The 14883-nt window shown below is 37.1% G+C and overlaps 1 protein-coding gene and 1 long non-coding RNA gene across 23 annotated transcripts in view; one reads left to right on the forward strand and one right to left on the reverse strand.

The window, feature by feature from the left end:
• rbfox1 (RNA binding fox-1 homolog 1) overlaps positions 1 to 14883 on the forward strand; it is a 298167-nt gene that overhangs the window by 218908 nt on the left and 64376 nt on the right. The window contains exon 1 of one of the 22 annotated variants that reach the window (XM_058770888.1): positions 4732 to 4841. The exons of the other annotated variants lie outside the window; for them this stretch is intronic. The gene's annotated coding sequence lies outside the window, so the exon portion shown is untranslated. Of the gene's footprint in view, positions 1 to 4731; positions 4842 to 14883 lie in introns of those variants that run through there. 22 annotated transcript variants of the gene reach the window in all.
• Positions 9815 to 13032, reverse strand: LOC131537450 (uncharacterized). Its single transcript, XR_009270284.1, has 4 exons — positions 12657 to 13032; positions 12028 to 12082; positions 11568 to 11680; positions 9815 to 10544 (listed from the first exon to the last, which is right to left on the reverse strand). It is a non-coding gene; the product is annotated as an uncharacterized LOC131537450 (long non-coding RNA).

Below are 14883 nucleotides of genomic sequence, written 5' to 3' on the forward strand. Positions count from 1 at the left end.
TTTATGTGTGTGTGTGCATATGAAGTATTTATTTATGTATGTATTTATTTATATGTTAGTTAAATAATATACATTTTGCGATGGTATAAACAGTCAGGCAGTTGAGATTCGCTATGTAGTATATATCGTTTAATGTAAGTATACTGTATGTAGTTGCATATAGGCAAGGCAAGTTTATTTATATAGCACATTTCATACACAATGGTAATTCAAAGGGCTTTACATAAAAGGAAGTTAAATAATCATAAAATCACAACAATAAAAACAAGGAATTTAAAAACATTTCAAATTATTTAAAAATTAATTTAAAATGAATTAAAACAGTTAAGAATAGAAAATGATTATACATAAAATACAGTGCAATCAGTTCTTTTATATACAGTTCGTATACTTATATAGATTATATAGAGAGCTGTACAGTAATATAATATACATTTTGGGAATATATAAACAATCACGATTTGCTGTATGTATATGGGTTAGATATATATCCAACTTTATATAGAGCTGTGCGATAATATAATTTGCAATAATATAATTTATGATTCGCAATGATATAAACAATCATAGTTGAGATTTCATATATATAATATGTGTGTGTATATGTAATATATATATATATATATATATATATATATATATATATATATATATACATAATTATACTGTATGTATAGGTGTGTAAAGTTGGATATATATCCAACTTTATATGTATCGCTCGCTGTACAGTAATATTATTTACATTTTGCAAAAATATACACACCCACACAGCCAAGATTGGCAATATACTGTAGTACATAAAAGCCGCAAGGCTTTTTTTCTTTTCTTTTTTTTATATATATCTAGGTCTTATTCTGTGATGGGCAAACGTGCTGAACTGAAGCCAAGTCATTTACGGCATCGCGTTTCAGAGATGCCAAGGCCTAAATCAATTTAACTTCACAGCTAGCGGGGCACGGATGGAAATATGGACATTCGTGCGGCTACGCCCTGCCAGTCCTCAGAATTAAAACCATTAATCTATACACAGGTGACTGTTTTAGCACGCTAGCACAGCAGATTCAGCAGGGAATGAGGTGTTCGCTTAAAGAAAACCAACAGCGTTGAAACAAACAAGTTTTCCCCTCACAAATCCTGTTAGGAGACGCGACGGAAGCTGTTCTGCTTAAAATCATTAGCATCTCAAGTTTCTCAAATTGAATACTCATCAGATGCACGTTTTCTCAAAGCGCATTCTGAAACACACAGGGTCCAGCGCTAGTCTGTCAGCCAGTTCAGAGTGGCGAAATAACTTGGGTTTTCCGAGCACATTATTGTGTATTTGACAGTTCTTGACAGTTCAATTTTAGCCCTGTGTTCGGCTGACATTATTCTATCAGGGCCCTCCATAATCTGAGGCTGTAATACGCCGGATGCGGCAAATGCTTATTTCCAAGACCTCTGCGGCAGGGGCCGGCCTGCGCCATCACTCATATCTCAATTACCTAATCTAATGCATCTCAGTGGGCTGCTGCCCGAGCTTCATTTACTGTAAGTGCTAGAAGCTCCTCTGCAATTGTTATGTGCGCCAGCACCAACCTGCGCCGTCTGGGGGAGAGTGAGCTCAATCGGAGAGGGGCAGGGAAACACACGAGAAGCAGGGAGGGGGAGACGGAGGTGGAGAGCGAGAAAGACTCAGGGAGATAAAACGAGTTGGTGGGGGAAAAAAGACAAAGAGAGAACAGCGAGCGCTTCTCTGTAAGAGGGTGTCATGCATCGGCGGGCGGAGAGGAAGAGCGCTGAAGAATAGACGAGTATTAGCAGCTACGCGCATGCTGTTATAGGAACAGGAAGCAGAGCTCCTCTCCAATAGCATTCGCCTCCACATTTTTGGGAGATTGTAGCTCGGTTCCGAAACTTAGTGAGCTGCCTCGCTGCCTGCTGCCTACATAGGTAGCTGACTATTAAGGCAGCATACTCTGTCATGGAACTTTATAGCTGACTCATTATGAATGCACAGCTGGGGTATTGTAAATATAGGTTTATAATTCATAAATACTGAGCTAGTCACAATGCATACTTCTCTGGAAAGGATGTGATGCTATCTTAGAATTAGACTTAAATGAGGTATCTTAGAATGTAGCATGATTAAGTTACATGCACGACTGTTCAAAAGTTTGGGGTTGGTAAGAATATTTTATGTTTTTGAAAGTCTCTTATTCCCAACAATTTATTTGCTCAAATTATGGTGAAACAGTAATATTGTGAAATATTATTACAATTTAGAATAGCTGTTTTCTATTTGAATATATTTTATTCTAAATTGTAATAATATTTCACAATATTACAACATTCAGCATCATTACACCAGTCTTTAGTGTTACATGACACTTCAGAAATCATTATCATATGCTGATATTTTCCTTAGAAATATTTCTTCATTATCATTTCTGAAAGAACAACATTTTATTTTACATAGAAATCTTTTGTAACATTGACCAAAAGTCATTTTAATAATGTAATGTGTCCTTGATGAATAAAACCCATTTCATTGAATCTTTAATCAATCAATCATTCTGTCCCCAAACTTTTACACATTAATTCTAAAAAACGTTAGTGGCCACATTGGAAATCTGGCTATTTTAACATAATTAATTGATGATAATATTTAAGAGTTCATAATATTAAAGATTTGGCACTATTTTCTGTCCACAAATCAAATAGAAGTAAATGTGTGGAGTTCATGTTCCTCAAGAGTCATTAACCCTCAAAAACCGAGACAGCCACCCGCGGCTAAAAATAACTATTGTTCTTAAATGTTTAATAACTTTTGAACCGCTAATCCTATCTGAATGCTTTCGTAGCGTATGTGATTACGTCATCACATTTTGACAACATTGATTGGTCAGAAGAAACCAATGCATTTTGTCCCTCTGAGCCAAACAGGAACGATTGTTGACGCTAAGTCCCACCCCCATGCCCAGATTGGTTCAAACTGTCACATATTCAACCAATAAACATAGGTTTTGGTCTTTTGAACCATTGTTTAGCCTGTTTCTATGGGAATTTGAGCAAAGTAAAATCTGTCATGCGTGCATGAAAACAAACACAAAATAATGTAGAATAAATATAGATTGAAAAAAAAAAAAAATTTCTGGAAAAAAAGTAAATTTTTTACTGTATTTTGTTATTATATAACACAGTTTCCATTTTCTTTACTCCCTAAATGTTTTTTTTTTTTTGGATTGTTAGTAAAGTAAGTAGACCTGTTTTTCACTGAAAAGCGTCTATAACAATATTGTAATAAATGGCTATAACTTGCTTGGGGAATGTTATATTTGGAAGTGTAAAACACACAGATACAACTTTTTAAAGAAAAAAATCATTTCGAGGTTGATTAGTTCAACCTTGATGCAGAAAAAAAAAGTTTTTTTATTGCTTGCGTTTTTCTTAAAATTCTGGAAATTCGTTAATTCTTAGAGAAAACAAAGGGAAAATTGAGACTTTAAATTAGCTAGACTGAAACTTCAAGTTCTCCTGTTTATAATGTTATATGGCACTTGATGCTGACTGCTAGAATAGGTCTGAAAAAACAAAGAAAAGTCCAGGCGTGTCAGGCGCCCCAAAAATGTTCTAGGTCTTTAAGGGTTAAAGCAAAAAGGAACATCATAAATACTAAGAAATTCTGAAATGCGTGCTATTTTTTTAAAATCAGTTTTTCCCTAAAATTGTTATGCAGACTATGTCATTTGTATAATTAGAAGCTAGTGTTTTCAGACTTTTGGATCTCACTGTGTGTACTCAACCTTGTGAAAACAAATGGCCCAAGTGTCTGCATGGTTGTTCTAGAGTGTGAACAATGAATGAGAACAGCAGGAATCTGGAGATATGTCACCCAAACTAGCCTCTCCAGCAAGACCACAGGCAAAAGAAGCCTCTTCCCCTCCCCAATCCTTCCATGACAGCTGGAGAGGGATTCGTCCACAGACTGATTTACTGTAGTGAGGATGAGATTCACATACTAAGCCGGCTTTTAAATCATTTTTAAAACTGTCAAGTGAAATGCTTTCCAGTAACACTGGTGAGCTAATATATTAGCGTTGCCTTGGAAACGCAGGGAAAGAAATTGTTTGATGTATCCTCGGAGGGTTTAAATGAGGGTAGGATGGCGGCGCGGCGAAAGTTGCTCGCTGCTTGTTTTCGCATTCCGTTCCAGTTAATTGTCTTGGATGGCTAGTAATTAATCAATGCGTTTTTGTCAGGTCGCCGCACACGCTCTAGAGATCTGTCAATAAGTCACGTCAGACTCATCAGATATATCAGTGACACACTAGAATCACCACGACAATTAAAACTGCAATTAGCGCAGGCTCGGCGGTCCCACGGCGGCACACATGTGCTAAGTGTGTGCGTGTCTATGCGTATGCAGATCATCGGCGAGTTTAAGCGCAGAGGTGTGCACTGAGAACTCCGCCGCTAATATGTTTTGTCAGGAAGGCGAGTGTGGGTGATAGAGTGGCCATGTTTATGTCTGTATTCCCCTGTGACAGAGCGCGGTTCCCACTTCCCTGTCTGTCTATTACGCAGTGCAAAGGTTGGCCTGTCAGCTCTGTCTGTCACCCCCACTCTGCGTCAGGAAAACGTGCCAAGGGCCAAGTCTCTCACACACATTCACGCATACACATCCCTCCCGTTTGCCCAGTGACCTGTGCTTTTCCTAGTGTGTGTTACAGAGCCCGTGCAGTGCTGGGATCAGCTGACACAAAGCTCCTAAAGCCACGGCTTTCCTGCTCAACCACCGCAGAGCAAATCCGCAGATCTACCTGAGCTCTTACGATGTACCGTTCCTGCCTGTACAAGCTGTGAGTTCACCCAAAAATGAAAATTCGGTCATCATTAACTCACCCTTGTGTTGTTCCAAACCTGTATGACTTGAATTCTTCTGTGGAATGCACAGATGCAGATGTTTTGAAGAATGTAGTGGTTTTTTTTTTTTTCGTTTTTTTACAATTAATGGGGTATGGAGATTTCAAACTCCATAAAAGTATTCTAAAAAAGATCAGTGTGAATATTTGAGTTACACGATAGCTTTGCATATGGGGAAAACACACACTTTAGATCTCGTTGGTGGCGAGTTGAATCTTATCAATGAATCATTTGATGTAATTCACACAACTGGTCTGAATGATTCATTCACGAATCAGAATTGATCTGGTACCTTGAGTTCATCAGGTGTGAATAATGCCTTCAGATCAGCAGTGAATAATGACTTCAATTTTGTTTCATTTTATCAAGCAAAACTATTAAATGAATTCAGAAGAAAATCTATTATAAATTGTTTTTATGAGTTGAATCTTTTTAATGAATCATTTGATTTGATTCACACAACTGGGCTGATCATCAGTGAATAATGACGTAAATTTGGGTTTATTCCTCATGCAAGGCTACTGAATGAATTCAAAAGTCTTAAATAGAAAGTAATATAGTAGTGTGTGATCGTTCAAGTCAAATCTTCTCAATGAATCATTTGATTCCCACAAACTTTTCTAATTTTTGACTGTAATGAAAAAAAGGTTGTGAGGGGTAGAAGTACATTGCGTTCAGTGCATTTTACTGTGGCTTAACAACATGCCAATTTAAAAAACAATGGACAAAACCTCCAAAAAAAAACAATTTTGAAAATTACGTGATTTAGTATATTTGTACAGTACATGCTATTGTGAAGACTTTAACTCTATCCATCACAGCCATATTTTCATCTGAAAATCATAAAATCTAAATAAAATTAAAATATAACATTTTACGGGGAAAAAAACGAAAATTTATGAATGAATTCAGAAACACATTATAGAATCTGAACTAATGTTATAATACATTAATGCTGCTTTTGCATCCTTTTTAAGGCAGCACATTCTTCAGAATTTTTTATTTTTGTGCCATACAGGTTGGGAACGACACGAGGGCGAGTAAATAATGACAAAATGTTCATTTTTGGGTGAACTACCCTTTTAAGGGGACCACATTTCCCAGCAGCCTCTTGTTTGCGGGAGATGGGAGGGGGCTTATGATCATGGGCTCAGCTCAGCTATGAGAAAACACCTGATATGAGGAGAGAAAGAGCAACATATATTGACTTTAGAGAGAGAGAGAGTGAGCAACAATGCTTCTTTTGTGTTCTGGTAAAGCAGACGGCCCTGGGGGCTTTGCGGGGAGCCACAGCGAGGCTGGAAATGGGCCCGGCAGTTTATGACACTTCACAGGAACCGTCGGATGTGTGATAGGAGATGCTGATGGGTGGAAGCCCCCGATAACCCTGTGTAAACCCTTGGGCTTCCACCAGTCATACCTTTAATTTACAGTGATAACTTTTCACCGCACCTCTCACCCTCACATTGCCACAGTGCTGAGCTAACATTGCACAGCAATAGTGGCGCACCAGGGAAAGAACTAAAACATATGTGCGGCCTGTTTAACAGTTGACACATGCGCTCAAAGTTGCACAGGCATACTGAGCGGACGTGACGGCGCATGGATGATACAGAAATACGACCTTTTGACTTTGAGTGGCTGGCGTTTGCAGCAAAAACGCGATGAAAATAATTTGATGGAACTGTTTTCGTAAAGTAATTTGGGCCATTTGACGCCATAACAGATGGGCCATATTCAGAGACGTTGCATCCTCTGCTAAAATTAATAGCACAACTTTTACAGCAGCTGACACTAATGTTTATATGCTGGCTTTTGGAGTATTTTATGTCGCTAGTCGAAACTAATAGCTCGGGTTACTACACAGTGTAAACATTTATAATGGCAATTTTAAAACATCTGGCAATAATGGGATGTATCTTGTTAGACGGCGAGGCTTGTCAACACGGTGAACGTAATTATGACAGATGCCAGTTCTCCTAGCTCACTCATGAAGACACATGTGAGCGCACACACGTGATGCCAACCCTCCATTCTGCGCTCGCACAGAAAATCACTGGGCTGCCTAACAAGCCATTGAATTAATTGTTTGTAACTAGTGTAAATATTTTCAAACTGTGCAAAAGCATGAAATTGGCCAATATAGGGAAAATGAAATGCAATTAATCCACAGCTCCCATAATACAGATAAGGACAGATAAATCTTGCACATGAAACGACATGCAATTAAATTGCGCTGGTTTAAAGGCTTTGCATTTTTACCGAAACTGAATGAGTATGTAGGGATGAGTTAGAATGGTTGACTAGTTATCTACTGGTCGACTTGCTTATTCTTATTTTAGCTTGAATATTTTTGGTGTTTAAAGGAGATGAAGTAAGAGACATATGTTCAGTGAGATAACTTTTTTTTTTTTTTTGTATTGACTATTATTTGTGCAAAAAAAGGTTGTAAAATATTTAGTCTTCTGTATTTGTTGAATATCTATCAATTATTTTATTAGACTTCATGCTCTGATTCAGTATTTATTAATACTTTTTTATTTATAAGTGAGGAAAGCATTTATTTATTTGTTTAAAATTAGGGGAATAATATAAAATAATATTATAATTACTAAAAATATAATTATGTACACATTCATACAGACATGTTTGGCCTTTGTTCAGTGTCTCATGTGATAAGTTGCTTTTTTCAGTTTTGAATACCTTTTACTAACACATCTTAAGACTGCTGCATTCTTTTGTTGTGCTTTGTCTAGCTGTTTTTAATGACAAGAACTAAAAATCCCAGGATAAAATGTTTAAGGTGGGCCACATATAAAAATATAAAGAAGCGCATATAATCATAAATCATGTCAACCATGCTAGTTTGTTAAGAAAATGTGTAGTATAAAATATATGTGAATCTCAGATATTTCTGTTTGAGTTGATGTCACATCCGGTTTAGGTCATCACTGACATGCTTCCAACTGCATGTGCTTTAATAGTTATGATTAAAGAAAGCAATGGGAGATGGAGCTCGTTTGCCGGCCTTCCCGGAGGGCTGTGAGTTCGGTGCTGGCAGAGACATCTGTGTGTCCTGGCCTGCTCCTGCAGCTCTCTGTGTGTGTCCATCTGTGTGTGATTAGTTCTGCTCTTAGTGTACCTGTGCGCTCGCTCCAGAAATCATTAGGCCTGGTCATACCTCTCCTAGCTACGCTTCACAACATCTGTCATGACACAGTCATCAGAGACCCTGCAACATCTGCCAGAGCCTTAGCCTTTGTTTCCACACACACACACAATCCGTTTCTTGTTCTCCTTGTTACCACTGTTGTTGTCATTTCTTTTCCTCTTTTCTCACATTTTTTCTTCACAAAAACCAGAAATAGGGCAGCTCTTTGATCAAACAGTATTAATGTCCTACCCTCGCCATTGATCCACAGATAATATACGGCTCCTGCTATCTGAGCAAGAATTTTGCAGCTGGCCTGAAAGCTGAGGATGATTTCAATCCAGTGGTCTTAAATGAGAGGGGAAACGATGGAGGCTTTAAAATATAAGGTGTTGTCCAAAAATATAAAATCTGGGAACTGTTTTGGTTACACTTTATTTTAAGGTGCCCTTGTTACAGTGTAATTATATATTTAAGTACTGAGTAATATTAATTAACTACATGTACTTACTATATGGTTAGGTTTAGGGTTGGGGTTTGGCTTGGGGTTACTTGCATGTAATTATGCATACTTCTTGTTATTATAATTGCAAGTACGTGTAACGTGTAACAAGGACACCTTAAAATGAAGTGTACTGACAAGTTGAATTGGGAATATAAAATCATATATATACATTCACTTTGTTTTTATCACAAAATAAACTAGGTGATCTGGTCTTGTATCATCATGAAGTGGTTTATTTTGCAATTTCAACCAGATCACTGTACATTACCTTTCTTATTATGCAGCTACTTAGGAAATAAATGAATAAATGGACATGGAATATTGATTTGAGTTGAAATTATGTTATTATGTGAGGAGAAATAGGCAGCAAAGTACTCTCATGAAACTAGCACAGCCATATAGGAAATCAGATGGCTGGGACAAAAGCGGTCAATTATACAGTTTAACTGTCCTTTTATGAAAATATGTAATAGCAGAATTTGACCAGAATGAAGTATTCCAGTGACCTGTGTAATAAATAAATATAGTCACAATATATATTAGGCTAACTTCATATGATACAGTGTAGACAGCTGTGCTAACAGTAAATGACATGATTCCAAGGTTAAACATGATGCCTGATTAATGTTCTTACTGCATGTTCTTTTCACCCAGAATGTGAGGAGGGCAGGGAGACAGAGAGAGAAAGAGATAGGGGGAGAAACATAAGACCGTGATTGGGGGTGGGTTTGATGGAGGAGAGAAAGATGAGAAAGGCAGGGAAATGAGCTTTCTCCAGCCAGTGTGAGTGTGTGGCTGCCTGACAGCCTGGTTCAGTGCCACCTCGCCACTTTGTTACAGCTGTGTAAATAATGGCTGTAATTAAAATCACCTGTACCTGACAAGCATCAGAGTGTCTGCAGGAGATGCGCTGGCCTGATGAGCACTTTGTGTTCATGCTGCTGTCGCATTCACGGCTGTGACAACTGACATATTGCATGTGCGACTACAGATCTCTACTTCATGTATTGCACTGTAAAAAAAAAAAAAATCTGTAAAAAAAAACGGAGAATTTGCTGGCAGAAAATTACCAGGACATTTTCTGTTAAATTTACAGACATTTCCTTCAGCATTAAAACAGAAAATTCTGTAGATTTACGTTTTCTTCTGTACCATAAACGGACAATCCGTTATGCAAAAATAGGCCTATCTTTAGCAGCAAACAAATCCAGCACAATATATACAAATTTAACATGGTTTATTTTTACCTCGTGTAAACATTCTTCAAAGTGTGTTCAGTAGCTTTTATTTGCCTTTAACAGGTGAACATATTATGGCATCAATTAATTTAACAATGTGTAAAGCACCATTGAAAATGCGTGTATTGTGGAAAACATTTTAGTTTTAAACAGCAACTGGCAGAAAAAAGAAAACATGAGCAGGTACTTGTACGGTATTGATGTTGCACCAAATAGTGGTCACAAAGATGAACTTCACTGTGAAACAGTCAAGATTCAAAACATTTTCAGATACATCAAAACTTATACAAAGACAGGGCTGTCATTAATAACAATTGCTATAGACTTAGTCAAGTGAAATGTTATTTAAAAGGACAGTTGTGAATGTGAAAAAATGTGAATTCTGTCATCTACAACTGACATGGTACTGCAAAAAAACCTTTTTGTACAGCATTAAATAAAGAACAAAGATGCATGCACTCATGCCTGACATTTCAATGTGAAACTAAGAGAACTATACAATCTAAATTAAGAGCAGGGCTCCAAGTGTTTGTGTGCTTTTAGTATCTCTTGCCATGTGCCAGCTTGAGGAAACTACTTTTTTTTTTTTTCTTTTGCTGCCTGTTCAGTCCAAGTTCCATGTTGAGATTTGAAAAAACCTCAAATTGTACATGGATTCTCAGAGTTGTTCATACATGAATCTTGAAAGTGTAGGTTCCCTTCATCTGAACCTTTGACCCTCGTTTAGGATTTCTTCACAGGACGACTGGAAATGATAAGAAATGAAATGAATGAAAGTGAAGTACAGAGTAACGTGCAGAACAGGTTGAGATTGAATGATCAAGTTCCAGTTCAAACATCGTTTATAAAATGCTAAACTTGCATTTCTAGTGGTCTTCAATTGCATCGGTCATGTGATCTTGTCAACAATGTTTTATGATATACTTAAAAGGGTTACTCCACCCCAAAATGAAAATTTTGTCATTAATCACTTTACCCCCATGTCGTTCCAAACCCGTAAAAGCTTTGTTCGTCTTCGGAACACAATTTAAGATATTTTGGATGAAATATGACTGTTCCATTGACTGCCAAGTAAATAACACTGTCAAGGCCCAGAAAAGTATGAAAAGCATCGTCAAAATAGTCCATCTGCCATCAGTGGTTCAATCTGAACTTTATGAAGTGACGAGAATACTTTTCGTACACAAAGAAAATAAAAATAACGACTTTATTCATCTGTGTCACAGTAGCACCATTTTGGAGAGTATCCGCTGAACGCAAACTGCGTACGCTGTTCTGTGTCAGACACACCACACGGATACGCTGTTTTTGTTAAATAACAACTTGTTGAATAAAGTCGTTATTTTTATTTTTTGCGTACAAAAAGTATTCTCGTTGCTTCATAAAGTTCAGATTGAACCACTGATGGCAGATGGACTGTTTTAATGATGTCCTTATACTACGTTTCTGTGCCTTGATCGTATAAGGACCCTTGCTGTCTATATACTTACATATAAGACGTTTCAATAGCATTTTCATTTAATACCCTGCAATTAATATAGTTTAAGTAAATGTGGAAAGTGTTTGGTTAATGGTGAATATTGACCTATTGTGCGTCCTGTTGCTGAGCCTAACGATTGACAGGTCAGGGGCGTGTTGCATTTTCAAATCCACATTGACTTTATATCCATAGCGAGGTATTAAATGAAAATGCAATTGAAACGTCTTATATGTAAGTGTCAATGTATTTAAGAAAAATAAAAGACATTTAAATCACCATTTTGCTAACCTTTTGCTGCACCTTTGGCTCAGAATGCATCCTCAAATTCCCACTGCATTTTGCTACAATTATCATGCGGTATTATGATGAAAATTCAGTCCCAAGTGTCCTAACTCCCAAGTCTAAATGCATTTAGGAAAAACAGCATTTAAATGATAATTTTACTACAGTCTTGGCTTGGACATATTAAACATATCTAATCAATTTGTGTAATACATTTTAATTGTGCAACTTATAAAGCATTAAAATATGTTTTTATTTTGCATATTAAAATGGCAAATGTATATTATATAATTGAATTTTCATTTTGCACTAAATATTGCACATATATATAGGAAAATGTCAATTTAAATACAGAAATACATTGCCATTTTACATATAGCATTGCCATTTTGCATTTCAATTTGAATTTTGCTACCCATATGCTTCCATAAATAAAAACTGTTAATAAATAAAACAGAATACAAACCCATGATAAGAATGCAGGGGGTGATTGGGATGCACAGTACCGCAGCAATAACGACCTGTCATTAGAAAAGAAAACAAAAGAAACACCATGAATGTCATGAACTGCGGTCCCTTTAAAACATGACTCACATCGACTCGCATCTGACACATATCAACTCTTTACATCACTCAAGACATTTTAACTTATTTAAGACTGTCACTCGCCAAAAATGATCATTTTGACATTATTTTGTGTGCTTTTGTCCGTGTAAGTGCGAGAGATGCGCTACTGGCGCGCTGTCTGAAGCGGCATTCTCTGCGCGTGCATGACAAGTGTGCGTTCACAGACAGTGTGCCATTAACGTTACCGAATTAACTTCTCGTGTGTTAAATAAAAAGTCGTAATGGTATCTTCTTTTCTTGACAATTGCTCTGCCAGCTCCTTTTGAAGGCATAAAGCGTTCTAAACACAGTTGTACCGCACTTTAGATTTAACGTTATCACAGCTGCTTAACATCACCTCAGTAACGTTAATATGCTGGATGCTTTATGACACGCTCAGTAACAAATACACCGCATCAACAACAATTAAAAGTTAATAAACTTTTATTTATAAAACTGAAAGTGAGCACACTGTAAGATGAAACTTACCTCCACGTCGAGTAAAATGTGACGGTGTGCTGAAAATGTAAAATGTGACAGCTCCGACATTTATTTGCCAAACAAGGCAGACAGCAACTAAGTTAACGTTACAGTTTGTTACATTTGACAAAAAAAAACAATTCACCACGGAAGTGTAAGAACGGTTCCCCAAACCCGAAATCCGACTTTAAAATGAAATTTTGACCGAGACTATCTCCGTGAATAATGGCGTCTGCTCAAGCACTGTTTTCGCGCCGTTAATCGACTGAGCTTCTTGTTCCTATCCTGTCTACCTCAGACTTCATACTTCCACTCAATTTCAGTTCGCTTCTGTACTCAGTCTGATATAGCAAACCAGCTCCCAGATTATCTCCGGTGTGGTGAGAAATCGAGTCCCTCCTTGAAACCGGGTCCGCTTAGGACCCCGAGTGATCCTATTGCCTAAATAAATACATAAATAGATTAATGTAAAAACATATGGCTTACTATTTAGTGCATAATAGAACAAAATGGTGCATAATGAAACAAATTAAATGTAATTTCTTACACTTGATTAATTGGTAATTAATAAATAAAAGTAATAATATCCTATTAAGTGAAAAAAATGAAAATCATTAATTAGTTTTATTTTTAAAATAAAACATTTGACATTTAACACTTAATTTGACACATAATTAAACAGCATTTCTCATAACATAATTTTGTAGGAATTGTAATCAGGCACTAAAGAGAGTACCTATTAAAAGTAATTTGAGCCAGTGGGATCACTTGGGGTTCTAATGGGACCGCATTTCGAGGGGGTACTCAACTTGTCACCACACCGGTTCCGCACCAGCCGTCCAACCAACGAACAGAGGGCGGGCTGAGAGCCGTGACGTAGACGCTAAGCGCCGAATTTAAGATTGTAGTTTAGGTTTAAGTGAGGGAAATCTAAAACGACAGCGGACATGGAGACACGGGATGCTATTCGCTCTGTTGTGGAGAATATTCCCGGCATTTGCCAACTGAATCCCGAACAAGAAGAGTGTTTAGTTCACATTTTGAATGGAGGTGATGTTGTGGCCCTATTCCCGACAGGTTTTGGGAAAAGTTTAATTAATTTAATTTATCGTGGATGCGTAGATTTACTTTACATAATCTGTGAAAGTCGTTCACAGCCTGCTTCACTCACTTCACTTCGCTCGATGGTTTTGTTTTCGCCGCATACCTGTGTTTACAGCGGAAGTTTGAGGCGGCTGAGCCGGCACATAACATGTATCATAACCAAACGTTATGTGATTGGCTTTCGGGTACACCAATGATTTTAAACTTCAAACATTTTCACAAGAATCAGAAATTACGTCAGCGCAGGGTAAAGTTAGTTCCGTTACAGGTCTGCATCTATTATATCAGTGTGCCCTTTTCTCAAATAATGCTTCTTACCTTTTCTGTTTTTGTCTGTTTTCCAAGTTGTTGTTATATAATCTATAAAGAAATATCATTTTACTTGTTTGTAACTTATATGGCCACTCAGACCGCTGACTCGTGAGATAATGCGCTTAACATAGCGCTGGATGGATCTATTCTCCGTCTCCAGCAAAGTCCCTTTTTTAAATAGTCTTTGATCTCCGGAACATTTGAGCATATTATCTCAATTTACTTTCATTTATCATGATATGGTGATTCGGCATTTCCCCTCGAATCACCACATCATGATAAATTACTTCAAAATGAGAACATGTCCAGATGCACATTTTTCCAAGAATACATTATGCAATTCTCAGTCCGGTTGAAGCATATTAAACTCAACACAACAATGTAATCCCGATAGAATAGGAACAAAGCAACAGAGTCATCTCTTGTTTAATATGTATTTCCCAGGGCACATTATACAACATACATTTACTCCATCACATTAAAGCAAAAGAGAGCAAGTAGAAAATTCAACAATACTTTAATAATAATAAGAAGAATAATAATAGCAAAAAAAAATCACGTGGAGAGTCATAATGCACAGCCAGCACCAAATGGACAGAACGGCAAAGCTAACTGAACTGCCTCCATTTAGAATTAAACAAACTTGTATTTGTGATTACCCGAGCTGACCAGCGCTTTGTAGAGTACAGTACTGGCAGTTCAAGCATTTTAATAGGATCTAATTTGTAAAAAAAGACTTTGATTCTCGAATTCATTCTTGTTCAGTACGGCCGCTGTTGTCACCGGAAAAACTTTTACCCTACAAGCGCCAATCCGGAAG

The sequence above is a fragment of the Onychostoma macrolepis genome, chromosome 03, assembly GCF_012432095.1.
Source record: "Onychostoma macrolepis isolate SWU-2019 chromosome 03, ASM1243209v1, whole genome shotgun sequence".
Taxonomy (NCBI): domain Eukaryota; kingdom Metazoa; phylum Chordata; class Actinopteri; order Cypriniformes; family Cyprinidae; genus Onychostoma; species Onychostoma macrolepis.